Genomic DNA, 27186 nt, shown 5'->3' on the forward strand with positions numbered 1-27186 from the left:
CTGGATGATATCCTGAAGAGTATTTTCTAGCTTGGATTCATTCTCTCCGTCACATTCAGGTACACCTATCAAACGTAGATTAGGTCTTTTCACATAGTCCCATATTTCTTGGAGACTTTGTTCATTCCTTTTTACCCTTTTTTCTCTAATCTTGCCTTCTCATTTTATTTCATTGAGTTGATCTTCGACCTCTGATATCCTTTCTTCTGCTTGGTCAATTCAGCTGTTGAAACTTGTGCATGCTTCGTGAAGTTCTCGTGTTGTGTTTTTCAGCTCCATCAATTCACTTATATTCCTCTCTACGTTGTCTATTCTCATTAGGATTTCATCAAATCTTTTTTCAAGGTTCTTAATTTCTTTGCAGTGGGTTAGAACATGTTCTTTTAGCTCACAGAAGTTTCTTATTACCCACCTTCTGAAGCCTGATTCTGTCAGTTCATCACACTCATTCTCCATCCAGCCTTGTTTCCTTGCTGGTGAGGAGTTGTGATCCCTTGTAGGAGGAGAGGTGTTCTGGTTTCGGGTGTTTTCATCTTTTTTGTTCCTGTTTCTTCCCATATTTGTGGATTTATCCACCTGTCATCTTTGTAGTTGCTGAGTTTCAGATTGGGTCTTTGAGTGGACATCCTGATTGTTGATGATGAAGTTATTTCTGTTTCTTCGTTTTCCTTCTAACAGTCTGGCCCCTCTGCTGTAGGATAGCTGAGGTCCACTCCAGACCCTGCTTGCCTGGGGATCACCTGCAGCAGCTGCAGAACAGTAAGGGTTGCTACCAGTTTCTTCTTCTGCTATCTTTGTCCCGGAAGGATACTCGCCAAATGTTAGTCTGAGCTCTCCTTTATCAGGTGACTCTTTGGATATATGGAGGTCAAGGAGCTGCTTAAGGAGACAGTCTGTCCTTTATAGGAGCTCAAGTGCTGAGCTGTGATCTCTGTTGTTCATTTAGAGCTGCTGGGCAGATACGTTTAAGTCTGCTGCAGTAGAACTCATAAAACCCTTTTTTTTTCCCAGGTGCTTTGTCCTGGGGAGTTAGGGCTTTATTTATGGGTTTCTGTTGTGCTGCTGCCTTTTTTTCAGGGCTGCCCTGCCCAGCAAGGAGGCAGCCTAGTCACTATCTGCCTGCAGAGGCTTTGCTGAGCTGCTATGGACTCCACCCAGCTGCCATGTGAACTTCCCTGCAGTCTTCTTTATATTGTTGTAGTTAGAACTACCTCGGCAATGGTGGCCAATCTCTGTAATGGCAGACTCTCTCTGTAATTGCGGATTGTGTCGGCAATAGCGGACTACCTCCGTAGTGGCAGACTGCCTCAGTAATGGCGGACACCCTTCCCCCACAGAGCTGGACCTTCCCGGGTTCAGCTGTGCTTGCTGTGAAACTCTCAACACAGAGCGTTTCCAATTGCTGTTTTTTTGTGGGGGTGGGACCAGCCAAGCCTCATCACCTGGCTCCCTGCCTCAGAGCCTTTTTTGTTGTTGTTGAACGGTCGATTCTCTCCCAGGTGTTCCAGTCGCCTGTTGAAAAGGCACCGGGATCTGTGTGATTTCCCATGCAGTGACCCACTGTGCCAGCTGAAACAGCGGTGCTGAGATTTGTGGCGCTTTTTTGCCCGGGAATCTCCTGACCTGGCTCCCTGTTTCAGTCCCCTTTTTAATCAGATGAATGGGCGACTCTGGCTTCCCGAAGCTCCAATCGCCAGCTAAAAGGGCACCCAGACCCATGTATTTTGTACGGAGAACCACTGTGCCAGGGCGCTGGCAAAACAGCCATTCCGGCCAAAACAGCTGCACTGGCAACCCGTGGGACTCCTCTGCCTGGGAATCTCCTGGTCTGTGGGCAATAAAAATCCGTCTGGAAATGCGGCGTCCACTCACCCTCTGTGCTTTCACTGGGAGCTGCAATCCTGAGCTGCTCCTAATTGGCCATCTTGGATCTTCCTCAAGACCTCATTTCTGATACTGATGTCCACATCATACAGAATAGGCTAGGTTATTCTGTGTCAATGAACAGTCCTCAAATATCTGTGGTTTCTAATAACCAATGTTTGCTTCCATTGTTTGTGTTAATCACGGGTTGGCTGGCTGAGGGCTCCACTCCTGGGTCTCTCTATTCTGGGTCCCAGGCTGGAAGAACATCCACTGCTTGGAACTTTTAAAGTGTCCACTAAGAAGTGACACACTTAGTTTTCATGGTCACTGGCCATGGCAGATCACACATCACACCTAATTGTGTCAGAGACATGTGAACCAGAGCAACTCCATCTTGAATAGGGACTGGATAAAATGAGGCTGAAACCTACTGGGCTGTATTTCCAGATGGTTATGGCATTCTAAGTCACAGGATGAGATGGGAGGTCAGCACAGGATACAGGTCATAAACACTTTGCTGATAAAACAGTTTGCAGTAGAGTAGCTACCCAAAACGCCCCCCAATCCAAGATGGCCTCTGGTCATCCTCCCTGCTACACTCCCACCAGTGCCATGACGGTTTACAAATGCCATGGTAACGTCAGGAAGTTGCCCTATATGGTTTAAAAAGGGGAGTTATGAATAATTCATCCCATATTTCTTAAAGATATGACACTGCTTGTCATATCTTCAAGAAATAACCATAAAATGGGCAACCAGCAGTCCTCAGGGCTGCTCGTCTATGGAACAGCCATTCTTTTATTCCTCTACTTTCTTAATAAACTTGCTTTCACTTTGCTCTACAGATTTGCCCTGAATTCTTTCTTGTGTGAAATCCAAGAACCCTCTCTTGGGGTCTGGATTGGGACCCCATTCCTGTAACCATTATAAGGTAGCAAGCAGAAGCAATTGCTCACAACAGAGAGAATCAGAAACATCTGGAGTCAGAAAAGACCTCCATGCCCCATGTAGGACTCATACTTATCTCTCACTCACTCCCAGTTCCAGTGTTTGGGATTGTATCCCACTCCTGGCTCTAGGAGTGAGTGTGTGAATCAGAACATTGGATCCCCCGACCACAGCGACTGGCTTAGAACTGGGTCCATGAGCCAGGTTGATCCAGTGAACTGCAGTTCAGAACTTCCTTTGAATATTTTTGTTGACAAAGGGTCCAGCTTTGTAAAATATTTGAAGAGATTTACTGTGAGCCAAATATGAGTGATCAATGACCCATGGACACATCCCTCAGGAGATCCTGAGGACACAAGGCACACAAGGTGGTCAAGACACAACTTGGTTTTATGCATTTTAAGGAGACATAAAGCATCAATGTATGTAAAATGTACACTGATTGGGTCCAGAACGTTGGGACAACTGGAAGCAGAGAGCTTCCAAGGCATAGGTAGATTCAAAGATTTTCTGACCGGCAACTGATTGAAAGAGTTATTATCAATAGAAAGAAATGTGTGGGTTATGATAAGGTGTGGAGCCCAAAGTTTTATCATGCAGATGATGCCTCCAGGTAGAAGGTTCCAGAGAGAATAGATTGTAAATGTTTCTTATCAGACTTCTGTTCTGTCAGGAATTCCCAAAAGGAGGAGGGTATCATGAGGCATGTCTGGCTCCCCGTTCCCATCATGGTCTGAGCTAGTTTTTCAGGTTAACTTTGGAGTGCCCTTGGCAGAGAGGAGGGGCCCATTCAGATGGCTGGGGGTGTTAGAATTGTGTTTTTGGTTTACATTGTTGAGATAGCATTTCTTTCTGATAAACTTGGGAGCCTGGAACTGCCTGAGGCTACAAAGTGCACAGAGCCTTCCCTGAAGGAATCCAAGCTGAGAAGCAGAAATGGAGAAGAGGTAAAGCAAAAATGGATGCAGGAGAACCAGAGAGAAAGTGAAGTGAGAGAGAGACGGGAAAGGGGGAGGAGAAAGTGTCTGCACCCAGCCATCCCTGACCCACCCTATGCCTTTTCAGTTATGACAGCTGGTATATCCCCTTTTGGCTTGAACTGGATGTTGTTGCTTACAACCACTAGAGCCTTGAAGACTGGGCTGCACTTCTGCCAGGTGGCTGTTCTGTTCTTCTTGTCCCTGGAAGGCTCTATGCAAGCCAGGACCTATCCCCAGAGGACCAGCGTCCTCATAGGAGGCTGTCTTGGCAAGAGCGGAAAAGCAACCTACATTCACCTCGGGAGAGTGCATTGGCCAAAGATACAGTGTGATAGATATGCAGGGCCGACCTTCGGCCATCAGGTTTAAAAGGCACCGAATCAATAGAAAGTCATTAAAAATCAATCCCGTGACAATGGATGCTCTGTGGTGCTTGCCCTCACTCACCACTTCCAGCCTCTAATGCTTGAATCATTTCCCATTGATATGCGTAGCATATGCCAATTTAAATTTATTGGAGCACTTCACATTTTTAAGTGCTTAAATTTGGAAAAGATGAGGTTTATGGGGCCAGCATCGTGTGGAACGATCAGAAATGTTAAGAATGGGTTGCACTTTTTTTGTCATTTACAAAAGGTGAAAGAGTTGGGTTTATGAAATTCAAAATGATTTAAAAGCATGGAATTGCTTTAGTCCAGTAGCAATATTTGAATTTGGGGATTTGCAGGAAGCCCAGTTTACCTTCCAACTTAACCACAGTGACCCTCGAAATTTAAGAAACCCTGGGCCTACCCCAGCGGAGGAGTCACCCAACAGGTAATTCAAACATGAATACTGTACTTACTTGTCAATTTGTTGTTGAATTTATAAGCAACCTGGGCTTCAGATAAGCATGATATATGACGATTTCAAACATTTAGCAAAACTCATATTCTTCTAAGAATTCCACTCTCTCAAATGAAAACTCATTTAAAAATGTGAAGTGATTTTAATTGGTCTTCTCTCCAGGCTGGAAATATCTTATTTCACTTTTAAGAACATTAATTTTTTGTTTTGCCCTGCTTGTTAAAGACGCATATGTAAAGTTACCGCAATCAGCCCTGTGATTTCAGGAATCATATCTCTGGGTCTCACACAGTAAACACTGATCAATCTGCAGAATTTAAAACTGCTGCCATAAACAGGTGATCGCTGTCACGTTACCTCGTCGCTCTAGTGCCGCAGCACGCAATCCACTTCTGACACCGAGTAACAGGGATATTAAAACACAATCACGGCTGAAGAGGGATGTGGTTCCTCTCTCCAGGCAGCATGAGAAGCAGAAGGACTTGCGGGCACGGAAGGCAGGCTGCCCCATTACCTTCTCTTGGTCCAGCGTTCTATCTCAGCATTCCCGCTCTGAATTTTACTCAGGTTAACCTTGAGAATTTCATCCCAGCAAGGATCCTGTGTTTGAACGGAGCTTAGCCATCAGTGCTGAGGTCCGAATTTGCTAATCTTGTCCTCATACAAAAGGATGTTCACTGTAAAATAGATGAACATTTCCTAACTTTAAATCATGAGTTTAAAACGCTCACATTTTATGAGGGTGATCAAAAGTAAAACATACATGAAACCAGGATGTCGAACTCTAAACGCAGAGACTTACCAAACGCAAGTTGCGTTCCACTCAGTAGATTTCTCTTGTGCTTTCTCAGAGTGCCCTCCTGCCGAGCCTTAAATATAGAGTCCTCCCAGGGCATGTGAAACTCAACAGATGCCTTCTGGAGGGGCGTGGCTTTGGGGATGTAGTAAATTGTCACCTGACAGCCCCAGCCCTCTAACCTGCCCAAGATGTTTGGTACGTCTGGCACCAAATGACTCTCAACCATGGAATTTACCCCATTGTTTGGCTTTCACCCCAACTCCCAGGGTCGCTCCAGGCCTGGCCCTGCCTGGTCCATTCTCTGCATCTCCAAGGCAGCCAGCTACTGTCTCTCTCCGGCCAGTTCAGCAGAGCAGCCTCTTTCTGCACACTCTCACCCTGCACTTCACAAACCCATGCAGTGACAAAAGCCAGTCCCTGCTCTCCTGTGGCAATACAGCAGCCCTCAGAGATCCCGCTCCATGCTTGGGAGTTACAGACCCACCATTTTTCCATCTCTTCGCCAAGTTCCCCGAGATGCTTGAAGCTGGGACAAAAGAGGGAAAAAATACTTTCGATCCAGGGAGGCACTTTATCAAGAAAATTCCATAAGAAATTGGTTGTTACCTGCAGATAACAACTGGCTTGTTAGCTAATAGCTGGGGGCAACGCCAAGGCCGGTTATAGCTCCAGCTGTCCAGTCATTAACTGCCGTAAAGACTGATTTTGAGGAGGTTATTGCCGTGATAAAATATCCTCAAAAGATTATAACAGCAATAGTGTATGGGAAAAAAAAGTCATAGTGGCTATCGTATGACTGAATGGCTGCATTTGAAAAATTGGCCGCTCCCTGGCGGTTCATAACCGATTTTCCACCAGTCAAAAGCAAGTTGTGCTCTGTTAGGTTTATTGTACAAGGCAATAAAAATATTGGCCAGGTTAAATTGTCAGCGTGTTATGGCATTAACCATTCTTTTACTGTGTTTAATTTAAGCGTTACAATGATTCATTATGGAAGAACGTGTCCCATGCAAATGAACCGACATCAAGTGTCAAAAATATTCAGCATTTTTTTTAAAGCAAAATTTTTATTTGACAGCTTCCGTAGGCAGAGGGACATCTAAGATGTGGAAAAAAGTGTATGTGCACTTTTTAAAAACTGCTATGGCATTCTGAGAGTCTGAGTCGTGACAGTGTGATTTCTCAGAGTGTCCTCCTGCTCAGCTTTAAATATAGAGTCCTCCTGGGGCATATGAAACTCAACAGATGCCTTCGGGAGAGGTGTGGCTTTGAGGATGTACCTGGCAGTCCCCATGCCAGGTAAGTCCTCATGCCACAGCACCAGCCCTCTAGCCCATCCAAGATATTTGGTACATCTGGCACCAAATGACTCTCAAAGCCACTTTAAATGCTCCTGAATAAGTCACATTGCCAGGCTGGGATCTGACCTGTCTGTGTGGGCTGCTGGGTGAACTTCCAAGAACAGATGTGGGCTTTCAGAAAGGGTCCTGTAACAGCCAAAGCAACAAACTCCGAGGATCCCACTTGCCCCTACGGAGCATCCCCACACCAGCCTGCAGTGGGGGCTTCACTCTGTGCCTGAAAGGTGTGTCTGCTCCACAGCAGCATTGGTCGGGGATCGTGTCACGGAAACCCATTAACACTGTCGCAGGCCATTCGCCGCAGACATCAAGGATGTAGGTGACACGGGCCAGGGGAACACATGGCAGAAAGTTTGCACAGCACTGCCACAGACCAGGAGAGCACATTGCAGCCTCCCTGCTCCCCTCAACCCTCGCAGTGCCCTGTCTGCATGTCCTGTATGGCACATAGCAGTGTCTGCCTTGCCTGGGGACAGCTGCTGTCAGATCTGTCACCACCACTCCTACACAACCCCAAGAGCACCTTACAGATGGGCCTAGCCTGCCCCTTGAAGCCCAGTTTCCCTCCGTCTCCCTGTGTGGCAGGATCTTGTCCAGCGGCCACACGTACACCCCTGGGAATGCAGGGCTCACACCTACTGCATGCCTCCCACCTATACACAGTGTGTCTCTGGAGCCATCAGGCTGTCTCAGAAGCCCTCCAGCCTACTCCCACCTGTCGTGGCTACCGCTTAATGTCACCAGCTCCCTTCTCCTGCTCCAGCTCCTCCACAGGGCAACTTCACCCCTCCCAGGCACTCCCACCCACATCCTGTGGCCAATGCACTGTCCCCTTCCAGCAGCCCGAGGGCCAGACTCTGTGGCAAAGCAGCCGAGGTGCTCCCTTGGGTCCACTCTGGCAGAGGCACCCTACACCCTGTCCTCAGAGCCTTCAGGGGTGTGAACAGGGCACCTGCTTTTTTGCTCCCCGACGCACTCAGGCCCTCCTAGCTTCTAGCCCAGCTGGGAACATCCCCTCCTGCCTCCCAGAGGCCCCTTCAAATCTCTTTCAGGGATACACCAAAGGCAGGCTAGGATGGCTGGTCCTCCCTCCCTCTCAGAAGCAGTCCCAGTGCCTGGCACCCAGGAGCCTTCAGCAGAGGCTGTTGAGTAGAAGCACAGCTGTCTCCCCAGGGATTCCGTGTAAGACTGCAGTGGCCCTGCAGCTCCCAGACTCTCCTGGACACCACAGGCTCCAGCCCCAGGAGCAGCCACTGGGTGGCACGGTAGGGGCCGGGGGAACATGGTGGTGTGGAAGCAGCGGCAGCCCAGGGCAAAGAGCTGCTGGTTGTGGATTTCAGAGAGTTCTGAGGATGGAAAATCGGCGGGCCTGTCGCTGTTCTGGAAACCTGCTCCGAGTGGTGCTCAGAGACCCCAGGGAACTCTGAAGGGAGACCTGGATTCAGAGGACTCAGAGTCACCGCCCTAGGGAGGTCCCTCCTCAACATCTGGGATCTGGGAACACTGTCAACACACCCTCACACATATGCATTCACTTACACTCACACCTACACACACACACCTACATATACTGACACACATTCACTCAACTACACACATGCATTCACTCACACCTACACATTATTCACACACGTACACACATTCACTCACACCTACATACATTTGCACTTATACCTACACACGCATTCACTCACACACATACATTCACATTCCTTCCTACACACACCTACACACACTCAGATATACACACACATTCCTTCCTACATACACACACCTACACACACTCATACCTAGATATACACACATATTTATTCAAACACACATTCACTCATACACCTACACACACATTCACTCACACCTACACACTTGCACTTACACCTACACACACATTCACACACATTCACATTCCTTCCAACATACACTCACCTACACACACTCATACCTAGATATACACACACATTTACTCACACATTCACTGACACCACACACACATTCACTCACACACCTACCAATACGTGTTCACTCACACCCCTACACACACGCACTTATTCACACCTACACAGACGCATTCTCACACACACCTACATATGCATTCACTCCTACACAAATTCACTCATTCACACCTACACACATTCACTCACACTTATACCTACACACATATGCACATTCACTGACTTACACTCACATGCATTCACACCTACACACATGCACATTCACTCACACACCTACACACAAACACATGAATTTACTCAGACTCACACCTCCACACACTCATATACACATACACTCACACACCTACAGCACATAAACACACACACACACATACACACAAACACTTTGCAGGCAGAGCCAAGGCAGCAATGGAAGCTTTGCAGAGCACTGCCTGCTGTGTGCTGGCCTGGACCCCTTCCATTGAGGTTCCTAGGCTGGCTAGAATTCTGGACCCCTGTGGGCTGGACCCTGTTGGGAAGAGAGATGGCCAGAGTGTCCCCAGCCACTGGGAACCAGCAGGGACAAGGGAGCCCTGTTTGAGCCAGGAAGGACAAGTGTTTGTGTGTGGTTGGCTTAGGCGGGCTCCACCCACAAGCCATGCCCCATGGCAGGGCATGCATCTTCTTGGTGACCTTGGTGATCTCAGGATGGGGACAGTGCCTGGAGGTCTCTCACCCAAGCCAGGCTGCAGGCACCATCACTTCTCCACCCTCTCTAGCCTGGAGGTGTTTGCAGCACCTTGAGCTTCCCAGGCTCATCCTTCAGAAACGTCCCCAGACCTCGTCCTGATCTACCCACAGCTTCCCAGCTCACAGCCCAGACCAGCATGGAGCATCCCGCTTACAACCATGTGTTTATTGGGTGATTACTTGACAAGAATGTGGGCTTTTCAAGAGCAGAGTCTCCTCTGATTTTGTCAGCTTAGCACGGGGCCTGGCTCACCACATGTGCTCATTAAAAACCACTGATTCCAGCCAGGTGCGGTGGCTCACGCCTATAATCCCAGCACTTTGGGAGGCCAAGGTGGGTGGATCACGAGGTTGAGAGATCGAGACCATCCTGGTCAACATGGTGAAACCCTGTCTCTACTAAAAACACAAAAATTAGCTGGGCATGGTGGCACAGCCTGTAATCCCAGCTACTCAGGAGGCTGAGGCAGGAGAATTGCTTGAACCCAGGTGGCAGAGGTCGCAGTGAGCCGAGATCGCGCCATTGCACTCCAGACTGGGTAATGAGCAAAACTCCGTCTCAAAAAAAACACAAAAAAACGATTCCATTAATGATTATGAGAAGAGTGTGCACATGGGCTTAAGTGCAGTGTGTGCATGACTCTGTGAGAGCGTGCAATCGAGTACACACATGAGCATGTGGGCACGTGCACACATGCAGTTGTGCATATGGGTACAGTATATGTGTGTGCACATGTGTGTGGACCCCGCATGTGTGTGTCCATGTGAGTGTGTGTGGGTACAGCATGTGTGTGCACTGTGATTGTGCATGCGTGTACATGGATGTTATGGACTGAATGTCTGTGTCCCCGCCTTCCCGGATTATGAAGCTTCCCCGATTATGAAGTTTCCAGTGTGATGGTAGTAGGAGGTGGGGCCTTTTAGGGGTGATTAGGCTGAGGTGAGTTCATGAGGGTAGAGCCCCAGGATGGGATTAGTGCTCTTATACAAAGAGGAAGAGACACCAGTGATCTCTGACATGGCTCAGTGTGTTTGCTGAGGGACTTTCAGTGAACCTGAGGATCCCAGGGCCAGGGGCCCCCTTTGCTACACCCCACTGTAACCATTTCAGCTCAGGGCTGCTCCACAGACAAAGGAAATCAACAGCACACAAACGCTTGTCCTACTTGGCTCGAACCCCACCCCCCTGCGCCCAGCCGGTGCCCCGTGGGCAGGGACATCTAGCTATCTCTCTTCCCAGCAGGGCCCAGCCAGGGAGACCAGGTCTCAAACTGACTAAGAAGCCTTGATGGAATGGGTCCAGGCAGCACTCCAGCCTGCCCAGAGAGGGCAGCGGTCACCCCACACATCACTTGCAGGCAGGGCCCCTTCTTCTGGTCAGTGGGGTCATGACAAGCCCACTCTGGCCTCTACCACCCACAAAGAACACGGATATCAGTCCAGTACCTGACCTGGCCACACCTTGGAAGCACCCATTGCTTCTCTCTGCCTTCCACCTTAACCCAGGCACACACATCATTCCGTATCAAGGATTAATTTTATCATTGTATTTTCAAAAACTGTATTGCAACATGTTGTGTTATATCCTTATGCATTTTGCAACTGTAATACCAAAAATATGAATAAAATGATATATAATTCTTATTTATTTTTATTACTAGCCAACTCGATGTTGTACTCGAAAAAGCACAGCCCCAGACAAGTCAATATAATGTATTTCAGCACAGTGGTTTAGCACAACTGACTTCAGGAATATGTCACCCACAAACATAACTATTCTTCTGCTTAGAGAGAGAGGTGAGCTATGCTCTTAAATTAAAACCCATCCAATATCAGACTTAACAAAGCACCGTTTCCCCCAGATCTTTCTGTGGCAAGCCTGTGAGTATTTGTGACTTCTCGGCAAAAGCCCACCGGGTCCCCATTCCACTTTGTTCTCAAAGCCGGAGTTTGACTAATTCTGTGCTCCCATAATTGCTAAATCAAAAGAATTTATTATCCCTGAAACTTTAAATGGGAAAGAAATAAGGGGAGGAGGTTAGCACTGAACCTTAATAATGATAAAATTCAACCACGGTCAGCGACTCGCAAGCGGTAATCCCAGTCCAGAACAAGGCAAGCTGGAGGAGGAGGAGACGCTGCTCTGAACCAGGCAGCCATGTTGCCTTCCCATTTGGCAAAAAAAAAAAAAAAAAAAAAAAAATGCGGAAGGACTCCTTCCTGGAAGGGGAAAAGACCAGCTCCATTCTTTTCTGTTACCTACTTAAATTAAGCCTAATTCCACTTATTTTGCTGTAATTAATTTGGCTTAATTCTCTCTCCCCTTGTTAGAGGCCTTTTGCCATATTCTGGGATTTTTGAAATCACCCTGAAATAGAAAGAGGAAGAGAGAGAGGCGATGGGGAGGGAACAGAGAGGCAAGGAGACAGGAGGGCAGAGGAAGAGATCCATTAAACAATATTTCCGTGAGAAATCAGAAATGTACATCTTTTGGGCCAGGCGTGGTGGCTCAAGCCTGTAATCCTAGCATTTTAGGAGGCGGAGGCAGGCGGATCACTTGAGGTCAGGAGTTTGAGACCAGCCTGGCCAACATGGTGGACCCTCGTCTCTACTAAAAATACAAAAATTAGCCAGGTGTGGTAGTAGGCGCCTGTGATCCCAGCTACTCCGGAGGCTGAGACAGGAGAATCGCTTGAAGCCGGGAGACAGGAGGCTGCAGTGAGCCGAGATCATGCCATTGCACTCCAGCCTAGGCAACAAGAGCAAAGCTCCATCTCAAAAAAAAAAAAAAAAAAAAAAAAATTTACCACTTTTATTTTCCTTCCTGGATCCAAGTAGAATTCTTGTTACACAGAATGTGGGGAATAGGCCAGACACATAGCCTCCATGTGAGGCGGGGGCATCATCCCACTGGGTACCCCCTGTCCCTTACCTGGGGTCAGGGACTGCCCGTGGAGGACCCAGAGCTCCACGAGAGCAGATTCAACCCATGCAGTTACAACAAATGGCAGTGAGCCCCTCCTGGCCGCAGACTCACCAACACACGAGGCCAGCCAGGCCCCAAAGGAGGTGGGTCCCGACTGCAGACCACCAGGAAGTGGTCATGTCCCATTGATCTGTACCGTGCTGGCCAGACACTTTACAGTATCCCCTCTTAAATAGTGCAGTGGTTCACCTTGTTCCTCTGGTACTGAAGATGTCTGAGCTGGAGGGTGCTGACTGTCCCTGGGCAGGTTGTGCCACCGTTCCCCTCTCCCCGGCCCCCCCTCGACCACGCCCTCATCTTGGCCACTCCCTCATCTTGGCCACGCCCTCTAGGCTCCACCATGCCACGCCCTCTAAATTCGGCCTTGCCCCTATTCGGCCACACCCTCCACTAGGGCTAAGGCCTGCACACTAGAAACTCCCCACCACCTAGCCCTGTCCCTTCTATCCCAGCCCTTTTCCCTCCCCTGAATATCTCCACGTGCTCTCTCCACTGTCACTTTCTGCACCTCCACCAACCCAGACACCTCTGCAAACCAGAATCAGATCGTGTGAGTGCCTGTTGGACACCTTTCAAGGGTCTCTGCAGGAAACACCAGGCCCTCCCATGCACAGCCTTGATGCCCTGCCCCACCCCTGCAGAGCCGCCTCTGAGCCACATTCCCCCTTGACCTCTGACCTTTAGCCCTCTGCCCTCTCCTGCTCCCTGACACCTGGACGTGCCCCTCCCTCCTCAGCGAGCCCCGCCCCCACCCCCGTGGTCTCTGGTGACTTCCTGCACCTTTTCCGGACACTTAGGGCAGTGGTGACTATCCTTTATTTGTGTGATTAATTGATGACTATTTCTTCTCTCCTGAGGCTTCAATACAGGGATTATGTTTGCTTCCTGCTCATCATTTTAGCCCAGAGCCAAAAGCAGAGCCTGACATAGAGAAGTTACTCAATAAAATTAATTTTAAAAGTCTATTAGCAAAATAGGAAAATATCTACAAGATAGGTAATCAACAAATGCCAGATATTGGGTTAATATCCTCAATATATAAAGAGGCTTTTCCAATGACTTTCTTTGTTTTTAGAATTGGGGTCTCACTCTGTTGCTCAGGCTGGAGTGCAGTGGGGCAATCATGGCTCACTGCAGCCTCAACCTCCCGGACTCAAGTGATTCTCCCACCTCCACCTCCTGAATAGCTGGGATTATAGGCCATGCCACCACACCCAATTAAGATTTTTCATTTTATTTTTTATTTTTTTAGGGACAGAGTGAGACCTGGGCTGGTTTGGAACTCCTGGCTTCTAGAGATCCTCCTGCCTTAGCCTCCTAAAGTTCTGGGATTGCATGTGTAAAAGTCACTGCACCCAGCTACCAGTTAATTTTAAAAACAAAAGAGAGACTCTTAGAGAGCTACATGGGCAATTATGAGCCAATGAAACATATCAGATCTCAGCTTCCTAGGAGGCCTACCCAACCCTAGACTCTGCAGGAGCCATGTCACCACTCGCTCAGCTCCTGGGCACGTGCTCCCATCTTCTGTGCCCCGTCCTCCAGCCACCTCCCTTGGGCGAGGACACCTGGAACGTGCTCCATCATGTCGACTCACTGACTTGCTTAGCCACATCTGCGAGGGGAACAGCTGCTCTCCAGGTGGCACAACCTGCCCAGGGACAGCCGTGAGGGATCCACAGACGGGGGCACCCACAGACCGCTGGTCACAAAGTTCCATGAACAGAGTGTAAATGAAGTTGTTGTAAACCATATCTTCCATCAAATGCACGTGAAGAAAGTCCCTTTAAACACACCTCTAAAAATCCTTTGCTAAAACAAAACAGTGTATGTCTGCAGTGAGTCAACTCTTCCTATTGTATAGAAGATTCAGAAATTTGTATATGGAATTTATTGAAGGGACCCCCTTCGCCCTGACCCCCTTCTTCTAAAGCACAAGTTTCTGTAGCTTGACTTTATCCCTGGCCTTGGTTCATTGTTCACTCCTTTGCCATCCATTACCCCTTTGCCTTGATCTCTTTTCTATTTTAATACTATTGTGCGTTATATATTTTTGTCATCTGCATTAAATGCTTTGGGAACAAGGTGGGTGTGGAGTGGTAAATAAGCAAATGAGTTCACTTGGTAATTTCTCTGTCTCGCCTGCCTCCACCCCTAGCTGGGCAGGCCCAGGTGCTGGGTGAGTCTCAGAAGGCCATGCACATTGTGTGAGTCCGTTTTGTGTTGATATAAAGGAATCCGTAAGCTGGGGCAATTTGTAAAGAAAAGAGGTTTCTTTGGCTCACAGTTCTGCAGACTGTACCAGAAGCTTAGAGCTGGCATCAGCTTCTGGTGAGGCCTCAGGGAGCTTCCAGTCATGGGTGAAGGCAAATGAGAGGCAGGCACATTATATGGCGAAGAAAGCAGCAAGAGAGAAGAGGAGGTGCCAGGTTCATTAGCGAACAGAACTTATGTGAACTAACAGAGTGAGACCTCACTCGTTACCATGAGGACAGCATCGAACCATCCACGAGGGATCTGCCCCCATGACCCAAACACCTCCCCTTAGGCCCCATCTCCAACATTGGGGATCATATTTCAACATGAGATTTGAAATGGATAAATATCCAAACTATTTCAGAGACACAGCCAAAAGCTGAAGGCTCCGTTGGGGATTGGAAGGGATGGGAATGTGGGGTAATGTCAAGTGTGCCATTGGGGAAGTGGGTAGGACCTTTGTTCGGGCCTTTAGGTTCGTTGGAGGTGAAACATGGTTTGGAGGAGGTAGGGACGCTCTCTGGCCAAAGCTTGACCTCTAAGATGTCAGGAAATAGAATGTGGCCAAGGTCAGACTGAGTGGACCAGGGGACATGGGAATGGGAATGGGCCGGTGAAGGGCAGCTGGCTTTACGCTGAGATGCCCACACCCTGAGAAGGTTTACTTAGGTAGAGAGGCCACCTGCCCACTCATCGCCTGTCTGTCTATCTGGCTGGCTTTCTGTCTCCAGGCATGCAAGGCTGAGTGACAGGAGCTGCAAGAGAATGATAATGCGGCCAAGCCACAATCAGAAGAAGCTGTGGGCACGGGGCCAAAGGGTATTCTTGGATGGGACGCTTTTGTTTCCAGTGCCCTATTCGCAACCAGCTGCAATTCTTTTTTTAAGTACCATCCCAGCTGACCTTTTGAAACGATGAATTTGTATTTCAATGAGAAGTCTGCATTTTGACTCAAGGATGAGACTCAATTTTCTGTCCTTGGTTGTTCTCCTCAGACAAACCCAATTCTTTTAGGGGCCTGTAAATTTGCTCAAGATCAAAGAGGCACATGTATCCAGAGAATGATAGCCTGGAGGCATTTACCTACAGTGATTCAGGAGAGGAAGAGCTGTGTCATCACTGCGTATGAGAAGGACGTCTTGCAGAGGGGTGATTCATGACCCACTGGGTCTGCCCATGTAGCCAAAGAAGTGACATATAAAAGTGAACAGGAAATCAGGGCTGGGGTCAGGGCATCTAAACAGACTCAAGGGGAGTGATCTTTGCCCACATGAAGCAGTGATCGAAGTAAATATCCAGTAAGGAAAAAAAATGAAGGAAAGGAAAGAAGGAAGGAAAGGAGGAGGGAGGGAGGGAGAAAGGAAGGAAGGAAAGAAGGAGGAGGGAGGAAGGAAGGATGGAAGGAAGAGGGAGGAAGGAAGGAGGAGGGAGGAAGGAAGGAGGAAGGAGGGAGGAAGGAAGGACAGACGGTGAATTGACAGATGAATGGAGGGGTGGGTGAGTGGATTAATGGATAGGTGTGAGGGTGGATGGACAAATTGACGGATGGGTGGGTGGACAAATGGATGGGTAGATGAATGGATGGCTGGATGGATGGATGAATTGACAGAGGGAAGGATGGATAGGTGAATGGATAGCAATTGAAAAGTGACACAGAATAACATTTTAATTTTGTTGTCACAAGCATATTAAAGAAAGGGAGGGAAGGAGGGAGAGAAGGAGAAAGAAGTGGTAACCTGACTCCCTTGCCTTATACAACTATGACCCATGTATTTGACAATATCAGCAAGTGGATGGGAACTGTGCTGAGGATGTTGATCCAGAGATGGGTCCATTTTTAGAACAGGACTAATGATGCTGCTGTATCATTTCAGAAGATGCCATTAGCATGAAATCCAGGTCCCAGACAACATGTCCCAGGTCTGACTGCAGGTCCTCAGTCAGCTATCTCTCTTGCAAAAAGAGAAGCCTCTGGCCAATGGCATTTGACGAGATGGCCAGCTCCCTGGATTTGCTCTGGGTTAAAAATAAATCATAACCCAGCAAGACATGCAAGGGAAAGAGGGAAGGAGCCCCATGTTTGCCGACAGCACTGGAAGGCTAGAGTCCTGGTAGATGTTCTTGCCTAGCAAGTTGCAGAACTTAAGGGCAGAAGCTAGGGAGCCAGGCGACCAGGGCCACTGACTCTCTGGGGAAGCTTGGACAAATGCTGTAGAGTCTTGGGGTTTCAGCTTCCTAACCTGTGAACAGGCATTCATGACATCACACCCAATTCTCAGGGCAGCATGGTCTGGAAAGCACCAGTCCAGCGCCAGGCTCAGCGTCGGTGCTCGTGAGTAGTAAGAATGACGAAGCAGAAAGAGAAGCAGGAAGACATCCGAGGGGGCTCGCCCTGCAGGGGCCTGGTGATGATCGCATGCACTCAGAAACCCACTTTCCAGGGATGCCCTGCTCCGTGTCCTCCCATTGTCATGGTGACCTGTCAAAGTGGAAGCCCCGTAAACACTGCACTGGCTAAGAATTAAAGAAGGCCCACCTCATCCCATTTGCCTGAAACACACCCTAAAATCCCATATTCAGAAGACTTCCCTTTTCTTCTCAGAAAGAAAACAATTTATGAAGTATAGAATTCCTTCCATAATTAACTGATGGTTATCACCGCTCACTTCAGCTTCTTTCAAAAGAAGAGGGACTTGGCGGGGCTGGGGTGAGCTCTATCCAACTCGCATGAGCAGGGTACCTCCAGACCTGCAGCTGGTGGTCCCGGGGGTCTGCTGCCTCCCTGGTCCCTGGGGTTCTGAGGACAGTGATTCCAGGACTGGGTTTTTCTGAGCATACTGAGCTGCAAGGACACAGTGGCTGGTGTGGGGTGAGAGCCTTCAGGGGAAGCTGCTCTCTCCAGCCCCAGCCTAAGGGTGTGTCATTGAGTCTCCGGGTCCCCACCAAGGCAGTGACGGTGCAGGCATTGGGAATAAGAACATAGATGAGCATCGGAATGAAATAGACCAAGTTCGCACCAGGAGAGGTGAACATGGGAGGAGGGAAGGGGGTTGGAAAGCCAAGCCAGCCTTGGGGAAGGAGCTGCGTTCTCAGGCTGATCCCCATCCTCTATGGGGTCTTCAAACTGGTGCTGGAGTTTGGGGTGGGAAAAACATCTTGGGGGATCCTTAAACAAAAGCCGTATGATTCTTATGTCCGAAATCCCATCTATAGGAACAATGGGGGTGCAAATAAATGGTATCTAGTGCCACGTGAATTTTATCAACAAGGAAGTGTGCCAGAGGGCAGCCTGCTTTATATTATACTTCTGTCCAGAACCTGGCATGTAATTCTTGTCAACCGCATGGGGATGGTTTCACTTGCAGAGCCAATTCTCTCACCCAGCCCTGGACCTAGAGATGGGAGCTAGGCAGGAAAGAGGGAAGGGACCTCCAAGCTTAGTAGAGATCTGTTACTCTGTGGTCACAGCTCCTAGGTGTCCCATTAGGAAGCTGCTCTTTTCTGCGGGAGTTGGTTAAACCCAACCCCATCCACACTCCGTGGGCTACCAGGAGAGGAACCTGGCCCAGCCCTGCTATTTACCCCAGGCATCGTCCCTAGCACAGCAGTTGGCTCAGCGGTGGGCCTGTGATCCGGGCCCGACCAATGAGATGTCAGGATCATTCTTGGGCCCCGCGGGAAGCAGGTTTCCTGCTCAGCTAAGGGGCATCCCTGGCTGCTCTGTCTTTGCTGCCTAGGAGGCAAGCTTGAGCCCAGCACAGCAGAGCTGAAAGGTGGGGGAGATGGATTCCTGAGACATCTCTGATCCAACCATGCACGGTGCAAAGTCTATTCCCAGGCACTTCACTCTTCTTTCCCAGGTGCGATCTTGGCTCACTGCAACCTCTGCCTCCAGGGTTCAAGTGATTCTCCTGCCTCAGCCTCCCATGTAGCTGGATTACTGGCGCCCACCGCCACGCCAGGCTAATTTTTGTATTTTTTTAGTAGAGATGGGGTTTCAGCATGTTGGCCAGGCTGGTCTCGAACTCCTGACCTCAGGTGATCCGCCTGCCTCGGTCTCCCAGAGTGCTGGGATTACAGGTGTGACCCACTGCATCTGGCCTTTTTTCTGAATTTAGTTTCAGTTGGGTTTCTGTCACTTACCACCAAAGGAGTCTGGCTAAAGGGCACTGTCACACAGCTTGATAGGGCCGGCTTCCCTAGACTCAGATCCAGAGCAGAGGGCTGAGGGTCAGAGGATGGTGGGAGCGCATGGGCAGACACACCTTGCAGACCTTCCAGGATCCCCCCACCACACAAGCACACACAGCTGCTGGGCAGATACAGGGCTCCCTCTCAGGAGTAAGCCCTGGTGCCCCTACTCCCACCCACTGCAGGGAGGGGAGGAACGCAGAGGAGGCCCGACTTGTATTGCAGGAGAAGAGCATTCAGAGGCCGACCCCTCCAGAAATGCACACACCCAGAGCAGTGACAGCATCAGGGAAGGGAAATGAGAGCCTGTTTAGCTGGTGCAGCAAAAACCATTTGGGTAAAAATTAGAGACAATAAAAGGCAGTAATGTGATTCTTAACTGTTGCTCTAGGCCTTCAGGGCAGTTAGGGGAAGTAAATTAGGTGCTATTTGCAGAGCTGAGTGCCTTCTCCCTCGGGATTGCCAGGGTCTCCCACAAGGGAGAGCTGAGGGGTAGCATTCTGCCCACCCCAGGGAATTCCCTGCATATCCAAGAGCAGAGCCCCTCCAGGCGGCCAAGTCCTGACACCCCTGTGTTGTCACACTTCCTAAACCGCGGCCAAGAGACATGCCCTGGGTGGCTGCACCCTTCAGTGGGTGAAGGGAGATGACAGACTCAAGGCCTCATCTTCAGGCCCCAGTCTAGGGTTCCCTGTGCTGCCCCTGCCCTTCTCTGCAAGGGGCCCCTGGCACGTGGGAGAATCACTTGAACCCGGGAGGTGGAGGTTGCAGTGTGTCAAGATCGCACCACTACACTGCAGCCTGGATGACAGAGCAAGACTTCCTAAAAAAAAAAAAAAAAAAAAAAAAAAAAAAGGCATCTGTCCAGGAAGCACTGCCCATGCTGGGAGCTGCTGCCTGGACCCCAGGGAAGAAGGAAGCTCCCGGTGGGCACCAAGGGACCCTCAGTGAAAGGGGTGAGGACAAGGCCATAAAGAGAAATGCTCCATGGAGTCTATGGACCCTCCCCCTCTGCCCCCCATTCCCCATGTCCCCCTACTTTTCCCATAGGCCAACCCAGACTCCCCTTCCCAAGAGCCTGAAGCACCAGCAACGTGACTGTGTTAGTCTGTTCGTGCTGCTGTCATCGAGTCTCTGAGACTGGGTGATTTATAAAGAACAGGGATTTACTTCTCACTGTTCTGGAGGCTGGGAAGTCCAAGGCACCAGTGGTTTGGTGTCTGCTGAGGGCTGCTCTCTGCTACCATGGTGGGATATTGAACACTGTATCCTCCAGTGGGGAGGACCACTATGTCCTCACGTGGTGAAGGCAGAAGGGCAAAAGAGGCCAGATTCCCAGATTCCCTCCACCAAACCCTTTTTTTTTTTTTTTTTTTTTTTTTTTGAGACGGAGTTCTTTGTTGTTGCCCAGGCTGGAGTGCAATGGCATGACCTCGGCTCACTGCCAACCTCTACTTCCCAGGTTCAAGCGATTCTCCTGCATCAGCCTCCCAAGTAGCTGGGGTTACAGGCGCCCACCACCATGCCTGAATAATTTTTTTCTTTTTTTTGAGACGGAGTCTCCCTCTGTTGCCAGGCTGGAGTGCAGTGACGCAGTCTCGGCTCACTGCAACCTCCGCCTCCCAGGTTCAAGCAAGTCTCCTGCCTCAGCCTCCCGAGTAGCTGGGACTACAGGCGCACACCACCATGCCCAGCAAATTTTTGTATTTTTAGTAGAGACGGGGTTTCACCATGTTGGCCAAGATGGGCTCGATCTCTTGACCTTGAGATCCACCCGCCTCGGCCTCCCAAAGTGCTGGGATTACAGGCGTGAGCCACTGAACCCGGCCACCCGAATAATTTTGTATTTTTAGTAGAGACAGGGTTGTGCCATGTTGGTCAGGCTGGTCTTGAACTCCTGATCTCAGGTGACCCATCTGCCTTGGCCTTCCAAAGTGCTGGGATTACAGGCGTGAGCCACCGCACCTGGCCCAAACCTTTTTATAATGGCATGAATCCATTCACAAGGACAGAGCCCTCCTGACATAAACACCTCCCAAGAGGCCCCACCTCCCCACACCGTTGCACTGGAGATTGAGCTTCCAACATGTGAATTTTGGAGGGGACATATTCAAACCGCAGCAGTAATCTCCCACCAACCCTTCCTCCCACCAGCTCTCCCCCAACATACACGCCACCGCTGGGGACCCTGGCCCTGCTGTGTCCATCGGCCTCAGGAGACTGAGTAACGGGCCAGAAATGGATCCAGCTTCAGCTTAAGGATGACATGGACCCTTCTCGGGGACCTGCAGGCTCTGAAAACAAGGGTACTCCTGCCCCCAAAGCCAGGCTTCCATTGCTCTGCACAAGGGAGCAGGGGCACTGGGAAAGTCTTGGACAGGTGTAGACAGCCTCTCTAGTGTCCCTCCTGAGACAGGCTGGCCCGCAGGGAAAGTAGTCGCATTTCTCTTTCCATTGCCAATCGGCCAGCGGCCACCAGGGGAAGGTGTCCACCACCACTTGAAAGAAGTGGTCTGTCCAGCTGGGCGCAGTGGTTTACACTTGTAATCCCAGCACTTTGGGAGGCCGAGGGAGGTGGATCATGAGGTCAGGAGTTTGAGACAAGCCTGGCCAACATGGTGAAACCCTGTCTCTACTAAAAATACAAAAATTAGCTGGGCGTGGTGGTGTGCGCCTGTAGTGTCAGTTACTTGGAAGGCTGAGGTAGGAGAATCGCTGGAACCAGTAGCAGAGGTTGCAGTGAGCCGAGATCACACTACTGCACTCCAGCCTGAGCGACAGAGTGAAACTCTGTCTCAAAAAAAGAAAGAAAGAAGAAAGTGGTCTGTCCAAAGGTCCGAGGCTGATCCAGACATTACCTGCAGAACAAGCAGCCCCAGGGCACCTGAATGGGTAGGTGTTCCTGCCCAGCCTGCAGGTGTCGTCCGGGCCAGGCCAAGTCCAGGTCTAGAGCACTGCAGCCATCCTCCAGCAAGTAGAGGCCGCTGGGGTGCCAGGAGCCCATGGGGTACCAGGAGCCCATGGGGTGCCAGGAGCCCACTGTGTGGCTAGGAACAGAGAGATGGACGTGGCTCAAATGAGACCCAGCAGGTCCAGGAGACCCACTCCTCACATACTAGGAGCCCTGCCAGCACCCTCTGAACCCCATTCCCTATTCATTCAACTGTCATTTATTCCCCGCCTACTGTGTACAAGGTGGAGGTGTGCTGGGTGCTGGGGTACCAGTGATGAGCAAAGTCAGGGCGCAGTCCTGGCACCTGCTGGCCATGCTATCCTATGAGCGTTTCTCAGCTCCGGTACCACTGACATTTTAAGCCAGATGTTCAGCCTTCCTGGCCTCTACCCTCGGCATGCCAGGAGCACCCTCAAGTTATGGCAACTAAACGTGTCTCCAGACATCGCCAAATGTCTTAGGGGATGGAAGTACAATGTTGGCCCCAGTTGCCTGGGAACCACTGATCTAAGGAGAAGACCAGAAGAAAACACCCGGTGTGCAAGCAGAGAATGAAAGGGAAGCTCCCATTTTTGCTGGCGGGCACAGAAGCCCCTAGGAGGCGAACCTTATGAGCTGGGCTCAGAGCTGAAGGAGGGGCCCGCCCTGCAGGAGCTGGATGTGAAGTCCAGCTGCCTGCGCCGGCTCCCTGGGACCTCTCCCAGCCCCAGTGTGGGCCATTTGGCAGGAAGCACCATTCCCAGTTAACATGTTAAAGGAATCCTAGCCGGGGAAAGGGGAAGTGATTCTCACGGTCACCTGGCCCTGAAGCTTGACCTTGGATCTGTTCAAGGACCTTCTCTCTTTCTCTCCTCTCCCCTCTTTGTCCTCCCTCTCTGACACTCCTCCTTTTCTCTTCTTTCTCCTTCTAACCCCCATATGTTCCGAGGGATTCAGGACTCAAGATGAAGCTATCCTAGTCATGACCTTGGGGAAACCTTGAAAGGAAGCCTGAGTCCTCTCCTGGCACAGGGCCCGGCGCATAGTAGGTATTCAGGCAGCGCTGATGTTCTCTGTGACGCCCGCGTGCCCCGCCGCCTGGCTCAGCAGGGTGGGGAGCAGGTGGCTGGCTGTTTTGACAGGGTACTGTGTGACCTCCTGCCCTTGACTGGGAACATGAAGGAGAGAATCAGACGCATGCTGGAAACCCACTCAGAGGGGCGCAGACCAGATCCACAGCTTGGAGTCACCATCTCTTGGCAGGCGCCAGGCAGTTCAGCCTCTCCCAAGGAGACTGTAATTGAGAGCAGCACTAGGTTATCTGTGACTGCGCATCCCAAAAAAAAAAAAAAAGGCAAGAAAAATAAAAATTAAAAAAAATCTGAATTGCTTAGCATCTGAATTGCTTCCCGAAGACACAGAATTTAAACATGATTAATTTTTAGGCTTTTTTGTGAATAAGGGCTGATTAAATGTTTATATTTTCCATCATTTTGCTGAAAGCGTGACTACATTATGCCAGCAGAACTGCACTAACTAAATAATATTTCTGTTACTGTTATTACATTGATTCTGCAACATTGGGAAACAAGATCTCTGCTATCATTATATCAATCCAAATACGGCATTAAGATCAGTGTGCAGACAGAAAGGCCTCCCTCCCTCCTCCTCCATCTACCTGGATATTGGATTTTCAACACCTGAGGAGAAGAACCCGGGGCTGGGGAGGAGGTCGCCTTCGGAAGACGTTTCAGACGATGCATTTTCCAAAAGGAGGACGGCTCAGACCTCCCTGCTCCCGTCCCCTGACTGAAAACCGATGTCTCTCCTGCTTCCACTGACATCGCCTCCAAAGGAAATGAAATTAATCACCCCCCACCACCCCGCCTGGAAGTTACACGGCCTGTGAGTTACACACCGGCTTACAAAGGGTGGCTGAAACGGCCCCCATCAGAGTGGGCACCCTGTCCGCCTAGTCCAGCATCTGGCCAGATTTTGATGACAAAGGTGATGTTGCTATTGTCACCGTGATACCGACTGCAAAAATGAGATGAAATATATTTTGACTGGTTTATAAAAAACAATCTGACATAAAGTAATATTCATCTTTGATGAATCCAATATTCTTAGGGAATGATATTAGGCGGTATCTATTATATCTTCCATTGTGCTCCCATCTGCCCTTTTCAGGAGCTAAATTATGTGCATTAGTACGTAAATGGGCTAATGCCTTTCTGTATTTAGAGGACTGCACGCCGTGAATATATTCTCTGCTTCAAGAAGTAATTGGTAATTACAATGGTCATTTAGGCAATCACTGTCTCTGCTAGATTCATGTCATTCTTAAAAATAACTAGCTCTTAACCTTTGACAGAATTCTACAGAAACTGTTCATCATCGCCCACGCTTTGATTAATTTCACACATACACAAACCTGTATCAATAAAAGTGATGGTTTTACATTTGTTAACCACAGCAATTTGCCTCACTCATCAAAACAGCTTAATATCAGGTAACAGTGTGCTCCAAATCTCATTAGTTTCATTTTATAAACAGTTTTATAGTACCTTACTTGGAGGAAAAGACAGTGCATTCAAGTTTTTCTCCCCATTCAAACCATCTCTAAACCAAAGGTACTGCAGTATTTATGGGGGTCTTTTTTTTTAATTGGGGGGGAGGCATAAAATAAATGAAACTTAAGAAAAGTGACAGATGTTACAAAATGCAAGTTTCTCATTATTTACTTACTGCTACCCTAAATTACCCAAGCTGCCCATTATCTGTTGTATTTGCATGTGGGTTCTATGGTTCAGAGGAACTGAGAGGAGAAGGAAGGAGAGTTAAAATGTCAGACAGATGATGAAAAAGCCCAGCTTAGGGAAACTCCCCGGACATCCCGAAGCTCCTTCAGCCCCCGACGCCTGCATCGGCTCTGAGACCTGTAGACTTTACCTTTAAAGGCATGCCCTCCCAGTTTAGCACCCCTTTCTATTTACGTAAAAGCTTCAACAAATAAGTGGTAATAGGAACGCCAACAGCATGCTGTCGTTATTTAGATTTAAAGCTGCAAGGCAGACCTTGCCGGGCAAAGGGAATTAAAGAGCATACTCCATGCCTGCAAAGATAATCGAGTCCTGTCTATCGAAGGCGGGCCTCGCTTTTCCAGTTAATGTAATTATATGGAATTACAGAGCCACTTGCATTATCGAGGTAAAATTAGACTTTATCGTCAGCATCACCCAAATCCCTGCCTTTTTTGAGGTTAGATGCTTGTCTGTGAATCAGGATGCACAGAGGTTTCCAGGCTAAAGTACACCCATCAGAGATGAGGCTGATTTCTGCCCCCAGTGGAGGCTCTGCAGAGTCCTGTCTCTGAGCTGGGCTGGGATGAGCAGAGATGTGTCAGCCTGCAAGCCTCAGGGACTTTGGGGCTGGGGATGCTTACGGGGGAGGCAGGAGAGGCAGGATCCCATTGAGGGGAGACGCAGGCAGCAGGAGAGGGGCAGGACTTACAGTGGCCACCCAAGGGAGAGCTCTAGCACCCCAGACCTTCCCCGGAGATGCCTCTGGAGGTGAGAGTTCTGCCTCACCTCCGGCCTTTACTGGGGTCCCAGAACCTTCTCCTCTTGCTTCGTCCACCTGCCAAGTTCAACTGTGCTAGAGGCTAGTCCCAGCTCCCAACTTCTCCAAAGTCAGATCCCTGATGCAGCACGCTCTGCAAAGAACATGCCCATCATCTCAACAATTCCCTCTGGCCTTCCCCAGCCCACCCAGGGATAGCCCAGGTCACCTAGAGCAGACCACAGCCAGAGGCTCCGCCAAGCAGGACAGAGCCTGAGGCTGATCAGCAATGAACAGGGCTTTGGGGATCAAGGCACAGTTGTGGGGAGAATGCTAGCAGGCACTGGAAGGGTGCCTGCAGGAACACTTCTCTTTCTCTCTGTAAGGGAGAAGCATTCGCTGGGGGCATGTACCAGGGCTGAAGTAAACCCCTGGTGAGCACAGACAGATCTGTACCAGGAGGGCTTGCGCTCTGTTCCTGCTCTGCCCTCCCTGCCGTGACAGGGTCTGGCACCAGCACGCTCTCCATTCGTGTGGCCTGAAGGAATGAATGGGTTGCCAGAGTAGCCGCCGCGGTAATGGTTCCAGTGGCAATAATGAGGGTGTTGATGATGACGATGCGCCCCGAGCACAAACCATGTACCTGACGCTGTGTAAACAAAGTTCAGTCCTTTTTCACAGCACTTCTGTAAAGTGAATCTCATTTTTTGTTTTTTTGGTTTTTGTTTTTGAAACAGAGTCTTGCTCTGTTGCTCAGGCTGGAGTGCAATGGCGCAATCTCCGCTCACTGCAAACTCCGCCTCCTGGGTTCAAGCAATTCTCCTGTCTTAGTCTCCCGAGAAGCTGGGACTACAGGTGCCCGCCACCATGCCCGGCTAATTTTTGGGAGGGATTTTGTTTTGTTTTTTCGTTTGTTTTTCGAGACAGAGTTTTGCTCTTGTTGCCCAAACTGGAGTGCAATGACGCAATATCGGCTCACCACAACCTCCTGCCTCAGCTTCCCAAGTAGCTGGGATTACAGGCATGCGCCACCACTCCCAGCTAATTTTGTTTTTTAGTAAAGACAGGATTTCTCCATGTTGGTCAGGCTGATCTCGAACTCGCAACCTCAGGTGATCTGCCCGCCTCGGCCTCCCAAAGTGCTGGGATTACAGGTGTGAGCCACTGTGCCTGGCCACTTTTTTGTATTTTTAGTAGAGACAGGGTTTCATCATGTTGGCCACACGGGTCTCAAACTTCCTACCTCAAGTGATCCACCCACCTCAGCTTCCCAAGTAAATATCATTTTTATGTCCAGTTGACAGATAAGGAACTTGGAATTCCAGGCCCTGAATACTGGTTCAGCTGCTTCTCGACCATGCTACTTAACCACTCTGGACTTAAATGTATTTGTCTGTCAAATGGGCATATAAAGGAACCTGCCTGGTACGGTTTGTAAACGAGATAACTCACGTGACTTGCTTAGGACACTGCCTGGCTCATGGGAAACAAGAACAGAGGCAGCTATTATGACTGTGACCATTATTCTGCTACCACCCTCCTAGCCCACATGCCCACTGCGAGAGTCACACTTTCACAAATCCCTGAGCCAAAGGCCACTGGAGTTCCACACTCAGGGAAAGCTGCATCACAGATGAGGCTCAATGAAGAATGAAAACGCGGGACCCCTTGTTCAAAAAGCAAGAGAGAAATGCCATTAAAGGCGCTAAAATATAAAGCATTTTCCTAGCTGGGCGCAGTGGCTCACACCGGTAATCCCAGCACTTTGGGAGGCTGGAG

The sequence above is a fragment of the Aotus nancymaae genome, unplaced genomic scaffold, assembly GCF_030222135.1.
Source record: "Aotus nancymaae isolate 86718 unplaced genomic scaffold, 86718_ANA_hifiasm-v0.15.2.pri h1tg000028l, whole genome shotgun sequence".
NCBI lineage: Eukaryota > Metazoa > Chordata > Mammalia > Primates > Aotidae > Aotus > Aotus nancymaae.